The sequence below is a fragment of the Nasonia vitripennis genome, chromosome 4 (assembly GCF_009193385.2).
Source record: "Nasonia vitripennis strain AsymCx chromosome 4, Nvit_psr_1.1, whole genome shotgun sequence".
In the NCBI taxonomy this organism is placed as follows: domain Eukaryota; kingdom Metazoa; phylum Arthropoda; class Insecta; order Hymenoptera; family Pteromalidae; genus Nasonia; species Nasonia vitripennis.
The window spans coordinates 19,407,088-19,420,382 of NC_045760.1; positions in this window are offsets into that span (position 1 = coordinate 19,407,088).

Below are 13,295 nucleotides of genomic sequence, written 5' to 3' on the forward strand. Positions count from 1 at the left end.
TCGCTCTGGAAATCTGCGCACGCTTTCTCGTCGTCGTCGTCAGTTCCGCGCGCGTCACCAACAAGTTAGTAATTAATTTTTGCGAATTACTCGCCGCCGACGCCGCCGCCGACGACGACGACGACGACACCCCGACGAGCTGTCGCCGGTGCTACTCGCGGTCCGATATCTGTCCTCGCTCTCGCATTGTCGTCGGCGCGAGTTTCCAGCGATGGCTGCCGCGAACCCACGGCTCTATTATACTATATTGTGCGCGGTGTACGCGCGTATAAATGCAAGTTGCCGCGAGTTCTGCCGCGGAACAATGCGCGAGAGTGGAACAGGGGCGACGCGATAAGCGATGCGCAATCCATTAACATATAATTGCGATCGCGGTTTTTAGCGCTCTGCGCGTGAGGTCGAATATTCGCGGCAAAGCGCGGGCTAGTATAACATCGACGGAGCGAGTGTGAAACTCTATCGTATAATGCGGGAGGTGAGGCCGCGGATTAGAGCGTGAAATTCAGATTTGCCTAGTTGCTTGCCGCATCGCATCAGCTCTCGTCGCGTCTCCTCTTCACTGGGGCGGAAGATATTCGACCCTTCTCGAGTATCATAACAGCGAGAGAGAGAGAGAGAGAGAGAGAGAGAGAGAGAGAGAGAGAGAGAGAGAGAGACAGCGGCATAAACGATTGGTCGTTCGAAGCCATCGCTATCTGGGACATTCTGGCCGACTCAATTTCTCGTTTCATTCTCCGAGCATATAACAGCAGTGGCTCTCTCTCTCTCTCTCTCCCTCGCTCGCGGCCCTATCTCGCTCGCCCGCCTGAGTTCCCCCGGCGGCGGGGCTGCGCGCTCGCGTATAATACGCCTGCAGCAGCCGGCTGCCTGTGTGGCAGTTATAATAATGCGCGCGCGCGCGAGAGAGAGAGAGAGAGAGAGAGAGAGAGAGAGAGAGAGAGAGAGAGAGAGAGAGAGAGAGACCGACGGGGGGTTGGCTCTCTCGTCGAGCAAACGGCCGCCTGGTATTGGTTGATATTTTCAACAGTTATGTAATTTCCTGGCTATTGTTGCCTGCCCCGCCGAGCAGCTATCATCTGCGCAGACGTAACCCACCCTCTTCTTCGACACATACCGCGCAGGGGGTGGAGAGGAGCGCGCAAGCGCGAGAGAAGCCTCTTATTCCGAAACTTTCCGGGACAAGGCGAAATGTCATGCGTGTTTTGCGTCACGTGCGGATGATCGTATTTTTCGCGAGGAGCTACAAATTATACCCTCGTTTTCCTTGAGAGAGCCGCAGAAAATTGAAATAAAAAGTGCGTTTATTGCAGCTCTCGCGGCGCGGGGCTAAATTCCGTACAAAACGGCCGTAAACTCCAAGATTGTATATCTTTATCTCGCCATTAATATTTTAATGCATCTAGCCTCTTAAGCGAAATTAGTCGGGCTGCTTGATTTTTGCGCGCGTCTCAAATTAATAAATTATATACCCGCCCGCGGCCTCTAATTTAGATCAACTCCGGTAGATTGTTCCGCTAAATACGCGCGCGTAATATTATATCGCGTAAAAAAGAAGGATTAACGAACCCGTCGTGTGTATGTACATAGTGTGGGTAGATTGGCGAGCGATAGCCGTTCTAATTCCTCCGCGATCGTCAAACTCGTCGTCGGCCGAGTGAGCCATAAAACGGCCAGGAAATTACCGAGCGAGAAGCGTTTCTTGATATCGTCCTTCTTATCGCTCGAGCTTTCGGACGTTCTTCCCGTCATCATCAACGTCGCCCCTTTCGAAAAACGATTCGACAAGACAGGCAGCCCTGCTCCGCGGTCTTTATACTCACTTTGCTAAATCATGCAGAGTTTATACTCTTATCGCCGCCTCTATAATACGCTGATACGCCGGCTCTGCTTGTTTTTATTGACTCTCATTATTATTTTCTCTTTTCTTTTCCATTCCAGCCAACGAAACGAAATTGTCGGAAAAACTTTTCTCAATGCGGCAAAAATTATAAAACAAAACGCAAAAGTATAGGTGAGTGACGCTCGCGACGATACGCAGTTCGTTTTTTTAGCCAAATAAAAAAAAAAAAAAAAAAAAAAAAAAAAAAAAAAAGCGTCGCTTCGCGAAAATCCGGAATTATTATCGCACGCGTACAATGCGTTTTAAAAACTCTTTGACTGCTGAAAAAGCTGACGGCGACGAGGACTTTCAGTACTTTTATTCAAACAAATATTTCAGTTCCCGTCGAAAAGCTCTCGGCGCATTATCGTATTTTACATGATATTTCGCGGGGCGAAAGTTCTTTCGCACACGTGTCCGCGCGCGCGCTGGAATAGCCCGAGCGCGATAAAAATACACGAGCCTTTTATTTCCCCGCGACTCGTTCTCTCTCCGCGCCCCTTCGGCCGTTTATATACACACTTACACTACGCCGAGCAGAGAAAGAGAGGATGAGCAGAACGCGAATTCTCTGAATATGCATGTCAATAGCGCGGCGACGAGCAGTTTAATTAACAATGTTCCCGACGCGTCGAATCGTTTTCGCAGGACAATAACAAGTTGTCAGAGTGACGTAGTTGTTCGCGCGCTGGAGCTGCAGCCTCGCCGAGAGAGCCCGCTGCAAGACAATGCCGTGTAAGAAAAAGATGAATTGCGCGCTGCTATGTACACCGCACACTGTCTGCGTCTATACAAGAGCTGCGCGGCGAGCCGATAATGAAGCGTTATGCGTTATTGCATTGTCCGAGGGCAAACAATGAGAATCCATATTTTATCTGGCAAATTATATTTTATTAATAAACACGCACTGTGTTATAAATGTACCTAGAAAACGCAATACAAAAAGCTCTCGGCAACAGTCTGCCCCTGCGTCTAGTCGCGCGAGCTTGCAATATGGCGAACCGAGTTGGAGCGCTTAATATCGACTGGGAACGGTTACGCGTGCGCGCCGATTGGAGGGGACCCGTTATATAGACGTGTCTGTAGCTCTACACCGAGGTTGCTCTGACCTCCTGGCGCGAGCCAGCCTTATATTGCCGCCGCAAGCTCGCAATTTCATTTCGCCCATTAGTAAAGTATTTTTCTCGCGTGATTGCCCTCTGCCCCCGTATCTTTTGCTTTGCTTTTTTTATCGTACGATATCAAGACGGTGATAAGCGATTCTTCGAAGGTATGCGGCGTTTAACCGCAGTTTTAATAGCGCTCGACTGTCATTTTTTTGTATTTCATAAGTATATCATGCTAGATAATTTTCTAGAAATTAATCAACGAATAAGGATGGCAAAATTATACTCAGGTATATGCTAATTATCTGTTCTCTGAATCGAAAGCAGTTCAATCGATTCGAAATAGCAATGTTAATGCACAATATAGAACTGGTCCAAACAGTTGCGTCTGATGTATAGGACCAGGTTTTTTTTGCGTTCGTGATGGGCATATAAAACGCGAAGAAAAAGGGTAGTAAACTAAAACTGTATGTCAACATAAAGAGCTATGAATTGCTCGTTGAACGTCGGTTTCTTTAAATGAAAGTATCATTATGTAACCCAACAAATTTGATCCAGTCTCCCAACAATACACAATAATTCCATTTTTGGACTGAGACGTGTCCGACTTCTCATACAATTGTTCATATCTCGAGAAATCTATATGGGACAAAATGTTAAAACACATCAAAACGCATCAAAAGTTAAAGCTGCGATGACATTAGGCGAAAGGCAAAAAAATAAACGAGGCACGTCCTACATAAAAAAACAAACCGAGTCAAATCCGTTAAGAGAGCCCGCAAGCCCGCGTAAAGCAAAAAACTTTACAATTCATAAGCGCTATAATTTAGCATGCAGTCCGCCGTGCTCAAAAAGTCTTAATAAGTTCAGAGAGCCAGTCGTTATACGCACGAAGCAGCGCATGCATATGCGTAAACTTTTTCAGCGCGACACTCTCGTGCCGCGGCGTATATACCTCTGTTTAACGATCCAAAATATTTCTTTCTGCCACCTTCTTCTTACCGAGCAGCAGCCGCAGCAGCGACACGGCAGAGAGAGAGAGAGAGAGAGAGAGAGAGAGAGAGAGAGAGAGAGAGAGAGAGAGAGCTGGTACACGAGCGTTTCGTCGTCGTCGTCGTCGGAGCGCAATTAGAGGCTGCGCTTGTAGCGGCCCCTGTTCGCTACAATATCATTAAGATACTACCTCGTTTTCTCTCGCAGTGGTCACTTTTGTCTCTCGCCAAAATCATCCTCCCACTTTGCGCGCAATTTACATAATCGCTTAACGGGTAACGAGAGCTGCGCCGGCGACGATCCTTATCGAATATGGCTCTTTTTCCAGCGAAAATTGATTGCAATCGCATCGAATCATACTCCTCGGGCGGCTGTTTAAAAATTGAATTGAATGAAAGAAAGGGGAGCAGGAAAAAATTGTTATTAAATTCAACATTCTTCAGGCGTTACATTGCCTTTTTCGTACGACGAATTAAGCGAAAGCATCTCCCGAAAATACGACCATAAAAATGCTGGCTCGAAAATTAAATCGAAATCGATATCGCCGCGAGTATATCCGCGGAGCGTGATCGGTCTCCCGCGAGCTTTTTATCGTAAAAAGCACACGCGGCAGGCGCGGAGAGCGAACAGAGAGAAAAAACTCGCGCGTATATGATGCGGAGAGAAAAGAAGAGGAGGAGAGAGGGACGACCAGTTTCGCGTCGTTTGGGGAATCGGTCGCTAAATTCCGCGCTTATCTCGACTGATGAAGTCGAAATTAGTAGCTGCTACCGTACGGACACAGCCCTCGCGTTATTTGCGCTGCTGCACGCGAGGAGAGGCGAGCGAGCTGGCTCTCTTCTTCTTCTCTCTCTCTCTCTCTCTCTCTCTCTCTCTCTCTCTCTCTCTCTCTCTCTCTGTCCCTCTCGCCGCGAGCGCACACATTCGAACAGCCGTAAGTGTTGGATTCTCGGCCGTTGTTTAAGTAAATTGGTCCCTAACCGGTTTCTTATTTTCTGCTCACTGTCTTACTCGCTCTCCTCCGAGCGCGAGGAATCCCTGAAAATTTCGCCGCAGGCCGCAGCGGAATTCGCGAGAATGCGCCGAAGCGACGCGCAATAATGTCAATTACAAAACTATTTGAATGTCAGGGATAATTGGAATCCTATATGGGGAAAAATGCGGGTGTTCAATTTGGACGACGCTTAGAATTCCCCCCTCTCTCTCTCTCTCTCTCTCTCTCTCTCTCTCTCTCTCTCTCGCAGCTCTTGTGCGCGGATTATTATGCTGTATTTTACGTCTTTTCCGTAATAAACGAACGAATTAAATCGATCTTTTTCTGGTGCAAATTTAGACGACTGGTCTGCATCTCGTCGAGGATCATGCATACAGCCGGCTGGCGCAGCTCGACGCGATAGACGCGTTAATCCAGCCGATGGTGTACAAATGTATACACGCGGCGTTTACAGGAAGGAATGCTCGCGCTTGTGTGTATCCGCGGACGGCCGACTTGTGCACCCGAGCTGTGTTATACGGTGCAGCGGCTTGCAATTACGGGCCCTTAATTAAGCGGCAAACTAATTAGGCCGTTGCACCTGCAGCCCATAGAATATTCCAAGACTGCCTCTATACTGCTGTGCCACAATCTAAAGTCGGAAATGGACAGGCGCGCGCGGAAAAAAATCGAGGGAGAGTGACACGAGTCGCTTGTGCTCGAGGAAGGGCGTGTATCACCAGTAAGCTCACCGCGGGCTGGAGCAGTAGTCTTCGATGATATTTTGCGCTTGCGTTTCTGTCTCTATACGATGCATTTTTGAATTTTTAAAAAAATAAACAAAACTTTTCCGCTATAAATACAAGATATTTTTTCCCCTAACGACCAATGGAGGAAAACAAAGAAAAAAGCTCTCGACCGAGAGCTTGATCCAGATTCGCCATGGCCGTTTCGGTTGTTATAACGCGCGGCTCGCGTATATAGGCCGTCGGCGCGCGGACAGCAGAGAAAGAAAAAGGGTTGCCCCACGCCGATGCAGCGCACAACCTGTGTGTGTGTGTGTGTGTGTGTGTGTGTGTGTGTCGCCAAGAGAGGCCTTTCTCTCTCTCCTTCTCGATGACAATCTCTCGCGTGGACCCGGTTGCCCGGAACGAAAGAGGGAGAAAGAGAGAGCTGCAGCACACACAGTGGCTAGGTGTGGTCCTCGGGGGCCGATGAATGCCGGATTTCCAGGAACGCGAGCCATTAGACCTTCTGCTGCTTCTCCTCTGGTGTTATAAATTGTACATCGTTTAATTAGGCTCCCTCTCCCTCTCTCGAGCTCTCGCGTAATGGCCACCGCTTCATATGTATTTACCATTTCTTCACGCACACACACACGCTCGCACGTGCGCGGCTGTATTGTATATAATACGCGGCAGTAACTCGCGCTGTATTAGCCGCCGCGACTGCAGCCGTCAATTAGCTCCCCGGCTCTGAAACGTATACCTGAGCCGAGGACTTTTGCTCCTGTTGTGTGTGTGTGTGTGTGTGTGTGTGTGTGTGTGTGTGTGCGCCTAGAATCGCTATACCTGTATAATATACTACTGTGACCCGCGCCGCCTCGTTCTCGTCGTGCTCGATGAATTTCGAGAGTTAATGAGCTGCCCGCGTGCGCAGAGCGACTCCCGTGAAAGGGAATCGAGCGGATGTTTATTAATTTTTCGAAATTATCGAAGCTACCGGATTTCTGCGCCGACCGTCGGGGGTCTCTCGCGATTAAAAACTGAATTATTCCGAGTGTGTGCCGCGTCGTCGCGGAAAATTGCTCCTCGAGAATTAAAATGTTTGCACAAACGGCGCGACGATCGAGCTGCCGCCTTTACGCGCGAGCGAACGTTTCGCAATTATTTTAATAAAGCGTCATCGCGGCTTATCCGGGAATTTACACTGATTGCGTTCTTTCTCTAAGTTCGCGCGAGAGAGGAGATCGAACGAGCAGTGCACCGCGCGCTCGTATCGGCGTTTAATTATTTTCTCGGCGGCGTAGGATAAAAAAGCCCCGGAATGCCTCGAGCGGAGCGTATAGAATATACACCGCGCGCGTCGTGCGGAAAAAAGGTATAGCGAAAGCGGCGGCAGAAATGCCCTTTTCCTACCGGATATAAATCCTTATAGATTGAGAGAGAAAGAAAAAAAGGTATCGGCGGACTATCGGCCGAGCAGATCTTCGCTGGCTTAGCTAGTCGGTGTGTATGTATTCAGCAGCAGCACCGAAAACAAAAGGCGAGATACCGCGCTTTTGTCGTCTTCTTTTTCTCGAACGCCGCCGCCGCCGCAGCAAGAGAGAGAGAGAGAGAGAGAGAGAGAGAGAGAGAGAGAGAGAGAGAGAGAGAGAGAGAGAGAGAGCGTTTTACATCCAGGCGAAAAATATCGCGATAGCTCTGCGGGGTCGGCTTTTAATCGAACGGCTTTAACGGCAGCAATGCACGCTCTTTGCTCGTTCTGAAAACGCGCATAGCTTCTTTCAATTTGTAAATCAGCGTATAAGCCAAATGAGTAGAGAAACGCAGGAGCGAGATTACCCCGCGAGCGACGTCGTCGTTTATTCCCCCGGCGTAATTTCTCAATCGGCGCGCGATGCATTTGTCGAGGAGATATCAGAGCCAGAGAAGCAAGCTCCATAGAGGTGTATGCTCGTCGAATCGAAGAGACACACACGGCTGCAGGTTAACGTCCGTGTTATTGTGCCTCCGCTGCAGTTGCGGGAGATGAGCCGTCACGAGAGAGCGAGAGAGAATCCCGATGCGGAATCCTTGCGCTAACAAGGTGCCGCGCGTCGTTTTTCTGGCAAAACGAAAGCTCTCCCTCTCTCCTCTCTCTTGCCTCCTTTCGTCCGTCCGTTCGCCGAGTGGACAGCAGCAGCAGAAGATGCGTGCGATATAACGAGAGGCGGATTTTTTGCGCATTCAAATATCGACTAATTGCCCCAGGATTCTGACTGGCTTTTTCGCCGCGGCCGTCCCCGTCGCTATATAGGTATACACTCTAGACGCGTACGCAGACGTGACGGGCGAGCCAAACTTTTCAAACGGCTGCAGCTCTCTGCTCTCTTGGGCATTTTTTACGGGCTTTTCAGCAGCTCTCCTTTTACGAGCGCGCGAGAGCTGCAGAAAAAGCGTCTCGAATGTTTAATGCGCGCTGTTGCCGAGGCTCGCTCGCTCGGAAGTATATTACAGCGCTCGTGCGATATTTGATCCTCATCCAGAGCGTGGTAATTAACGCGCGCTTTTTTACATTCTCCGTGTCTTGGCCCCGGCGTAATTAATTGCTCGTCTCATCTGCCGCTCCTTATCGCGCGCTTACATCCTCGCTCGTGAGCTTTGAGCTTTATGCCTTATTGTTTATAGTACAACAAAACCGGGACGAGAGAGAGAGAGAGAGAGAGAGAGAGAGAGAGAGAGAGAGAGAGAGAATTATTTCACGAGGAGGCGAGTCGCGATCGTTTTACACGCGGCACGGGGATAAGGAACGCGCGTAATGAGCTGGTAAGTCGATATCGTCGTTCAATTCACCTGTGCGTTTCCCCCCCGAAAATCCAGCCGTTCTAGCTCGTAAAGTATCGTAGGAACAGCCCCTACTCCGATCGCACGAAATACCAAAGCGACAATTAACAGATTCCGAACACCAGAGCGGCCGATTTCTGGAAGTCGGAATAATTCGAGAGCGACGCTGCAGCAGCAGCAGCAGCAGCAGCAGCAGCAGCAGCAGCACAGATCCGAGGCGGCGATAAGCGAACGAAGACCTTTGCTGTTCTCCCCTCGCCGAAACTATACGTCCCGCGCGCGCGCACGCATTCCGAAAAAGGAATGACGAGTCCGATCCGCTCTCGTCCGACGAAATATACGAGAGGGCTACTGAATTTTAATAGAAGCCGGAGAGAGGATGAGCATCGGGAGTGTTATTAAAAGCCCCGAATAGAAATATTCGGCCCTCGCAAATTGGACGCGCGAGTTCGGCGGTCGAAATCCCGAATTAAAGGACCGGCAAAGCGAGCGAGGGACGCGACACGACGATTATGCGGGCCGATAAAGCCTCGATCGCCTCATATACATATTTACGCGCTGGACCGATTGTTCCTCGGTCTGCTTTAATAAAAACATTGCTTACGCATGCAGCGCATTTCTCGAAGTACAAGCGGGACCCGCGCACGGATTTATCAGGAAAGGGCCTAATTAGGGATTAATTTTCTTATTCGCCACCCGGAAGAATCGAGCGATCGCGCAGCCATATGCTATATCGTATCGATCGCAAAACACGATCTGCAAATACGCGCGGCACACGGATATGATCGAATCACGAGTTAAATGCGCGCGCGAGAGGAGAGAGTATGCAAAAAGAGACTCTATGAGCTGTGTATAGCGACTGGAAAAGTTGCTTGTCCGACGCGACTTTTCTCCTGATAACAGCGTGTTTTCGTCGCACGCGCGAGGAGCAGCGGAGATTTATTGCGCATTGATGAGTTTATAAATTATTATACCTGAATGTTAGAGTAGAACGCCTTCGACTTTCCAATGTGCTGATCAGCATATCCGTAGTAGTTTCGCTAAAGCCGAGCGGCGTCTCGCGAGATTATCAATGGAATCGCGCGCCGCGGCAGTAAACTAATTGAAAATCCTCGAGATCCTCTCTCTCTCTCTCTCTCTCTCTCTCTCTCTCTCTCTTCCCGGCATCGTCGCGCGTCATTAAAGCCGTCGCCTATCGTGAAAATCATCTGCCTCATGTCCGGGAAGAAGGAGCCGGGAGAGAGAGAGAGAGAGAAATTCAAGCATCGAAAGACATGGATAAACAGTGGCTAGCTTCCAATTAGGGGCTCCCGCTCTTAAGTAATCTTCCCCTCCGAATTGACTTTACGCGGCATCATCGTCTTTCTCTTGTATAAATTAGTCCCAGCCGCCACATAATGGCGTGTCGATGCGCTACTGTCCTCGGCCGGCCTTCGCGCGGCTCACCTTTTTCGCTTTTTCTCAGGTAGTATCTTTCTCTCTCCCCCTTCCAGCTCCCCCCCCCTCTCTCTCTCTCTCTCTCTCTCTGGCCCGTTCGTTTTCTCCTCGAGAGTGCAGCGCAGTGTATATATATATATATATATATATATATATATATATATATATATATATATATATATATATATATATATATATATATATATATATATATATATATATATATATATATATAGCGCTGCTGCTGCTGTGCCGCTTAATTTACGACCAATTAATTTGGATAAACTGAATGGAGCTCCCCATTTTCGATGCAAGCGTTAACTGTTCGCTCGCCTTCTCCTTTTTCTTCTCCGCTGCGCTGCGGCTCCTCTTCGCGTCCACACGAGCCTCTGTGGATGTATGCGTTATATAGGTAGGATGCTCGCGCACGCGTGTATGTGGGTATAGGCCGATTTTGGCGCTTCTTTTGCGCTGATGCGTCCGTATGAGTTATACGTCGGAAGCCGCATATAATTTGTTAACATTAACTTCGCGCGCGCGGAAAGCTCGATTCTTGTATACACATCATCGTCGGACTATACATAACACACTTTACGGATATACGAAGCCATACTCGCTGTAGTATCTTATATTTTGCTTTATGAACTCGAGAGAGAAATTCAATTAGACTGATTTCGCGCGCCGTTTAACTCGACTCGGCGATATGTTTTTATAAACATTGAAACTTCCTCTATAGCTTCGTACAATATCGTGTCGAAGGCGCTTGGATATTTTAATTGTTTACCGTGTGAAATTGAACAAAGAAATATTTTGGATAATCGAGCAGATGCAGATGCAGCACGAGCGGTCCGAGCAAGCCCAACAATTGAGGCAGTGTTTCGGTCTAGGTGGCGCACCGTTATATTTATACATTCTTCGCTCAGATAGTGATGAGGGAAATTAAAAAGCGCCTATGTGCCACCTATCTTCGCCAGCCAGAGTCACCAGTGACTGGGAGAGTTTAAGCGCCAATCCAAAACGGCTTTTTGTTTCGAATCTGTCGAAATATCTATAACTATGTTAAACATTAAAATCATATCAACTATCCGTACTTATCGCATGTCCAAAGGCTCGACGCCGTTTAGTAGCCAATCAATAAATTACGTTTCCAATAGCTTCACAACATCCGGCGATAATTTTTTTTTAAAAGTGCATCATCAGGAAAATGACGAAGCAGCGCATGTACGTTTTATATATACCAATGACATTGAATCTCGAATTTCCAAGTCCCGCTCGTCGATATATCACTCTCAAAGTGAAACTATATTACTCGCGCGCGCGTAGAAAAACGGCGTGTATCAGCAGATAGCCCGAAGATAGTAAGTAATTCCTTTCGGGTCGTTTCTTTTTTCGAGTGAAAAATCGATTTTTAAACTTTATCGTCCTCGTCCCGAAAAAAACGAGCCCGCGCGCAGGAGATAAACCCGCCTCGGGAAAGCTTCTCCTATGGCTTATCGCTCATATACTTAGCCGAGAAGAGATAAAGACGCGCTAGGTGTACACACAGTCGATAATTATTCTGCAGTCTAAGCAAAGCCCCTTGTACATGTATACACCGTTGACGGAGGCGATATTACAACATGACGTAGGTATCGTCGATCACACGGCTTGCGAGGGATGATAAATGAAGCGCGAGTGGGTCCCGCGCAATTTCGCGAGGAGAACAATCAAGCATGATGCGCGCGATTATGGAAACTGCGCGAGAGAGCGAGTATTATACCGGCTAAGCAATTTGCTTATTGATTTCCTACGCGGCGAATCCTTGCGCGGAGTCTAGGAAGCCATTAATCACTTTCCGTATGCTGCACACACCGCGGCGGGCTATAATAATGCTGATTTCGCGCTGGTCGACAAGCTGATCCCCTTGTGACGCTCTTGCGGGATGCCGCGCGATATAATACGACGCGATGCCGAGTTCGTTTATCTTGTGCCGGATTCTCGTCTACGTCGTCGTGTATACTCTATTCCTCGTGTCTTTGATTAACACAGCTCCGCGGAAAATTCACTGAAGAGAACTGGAACAAGTGAATTATTTGAATTGGTTGAGAGCTATGGTTAAAATACTGTTCCCAGGATGCAGAATGCAACAACGAAGCGCATGAATAAATAAATCAGGCTACACTATAGAGAGGCTCATTTGTAAAACGACACACATACCGCTCTGCAAACGCTATTTTTCGCCCCATACCGACGATCCACGCCGGTGAAGAGGAAAATGCAACGATCTCTCGAGCGGCATACTCTCGCAAAAGCAACGGTACAAAATGGAATATCATTTGTAGCAGCTCGAAAATATCGAAATTCGTGAACGGTGTCTCGCGTGAAGGTACATGCGCCAGAAGAGAGAGCAGTTAGCATATGCATCTGCAGCGCGAATGAAAAAAGTCAGCTCCGATTATTCGTAACGTGCCGAGAGGAATAAAAGGTGCAGATAAGCACCCTTGGCGTGCTACTGCGAAGAAGGCTGAATATTCGATTCTAAGAAAGGACAGAGTGAGAGAGAGAGAGAGAGAGAGAGAGCAAGACGACGGCTCTCTTTCGAAATGACACCGTGCGCTGCATGCAGTCGATAAGAGAGCGAGAGAGCGAGAGAGAGAGAGAGAGAGAGAGAGAGAGAGAGAGAGAGACGGAGCCCGGACCGCCGCAGCGTGGAGCATGCTTTTCGAGTCGCTCGAATAAATAATCTAATTTACATAAATAAAAGCGTCGTCGTCGTCGTCGTCGTTTGGAGCACGCGACGAGTGAGAGTCTATATGCGCGCCACGAGGCTGCACTCCGAGTAGCGTCGAGAGAGAACCGCTTGTCGCGCTAAATGACTTTCTTGGAGAATCTCGGAGAATTTTAAACGTGTCAATTATGAGTCGTTTAACTCTTTCGAGAGATCGTCCGTTAGGGCTTCCGCCTTAGCTTCTACTCGCCTCTTTATCTGGCCGCGTCCGTTTGTTAATGGATTTATTTAAATTATATAGCTACGTCGTATTTCAGGCGAATCAAACGCGTATGCGTGGCTGATAAGACAGACGAGGCAGCAGTTTCCCTTATTTGCCGCGACTAGTTCTCATTTGCAACATTGTTTCTAATTGCAACAATTAATTGCATTCTCAGTAGTCGTGCGCTAAATAATTGGCTGTCGTTTTAATTATGACCCTTGCCGCGCGCATTGTGTATAAATGCAAAAACAAGTGTAATTAAAAAGCTCTGTTTTATTAATGTTTCGCCTAACAAAGTCCTCACATAGCAGTGGATAACGACGGAAGAAAGCAGAATCGGCAAAAGCGGCTCGCGACGCAAATCACGATTCTAATCGATTATCTCGCACTCCA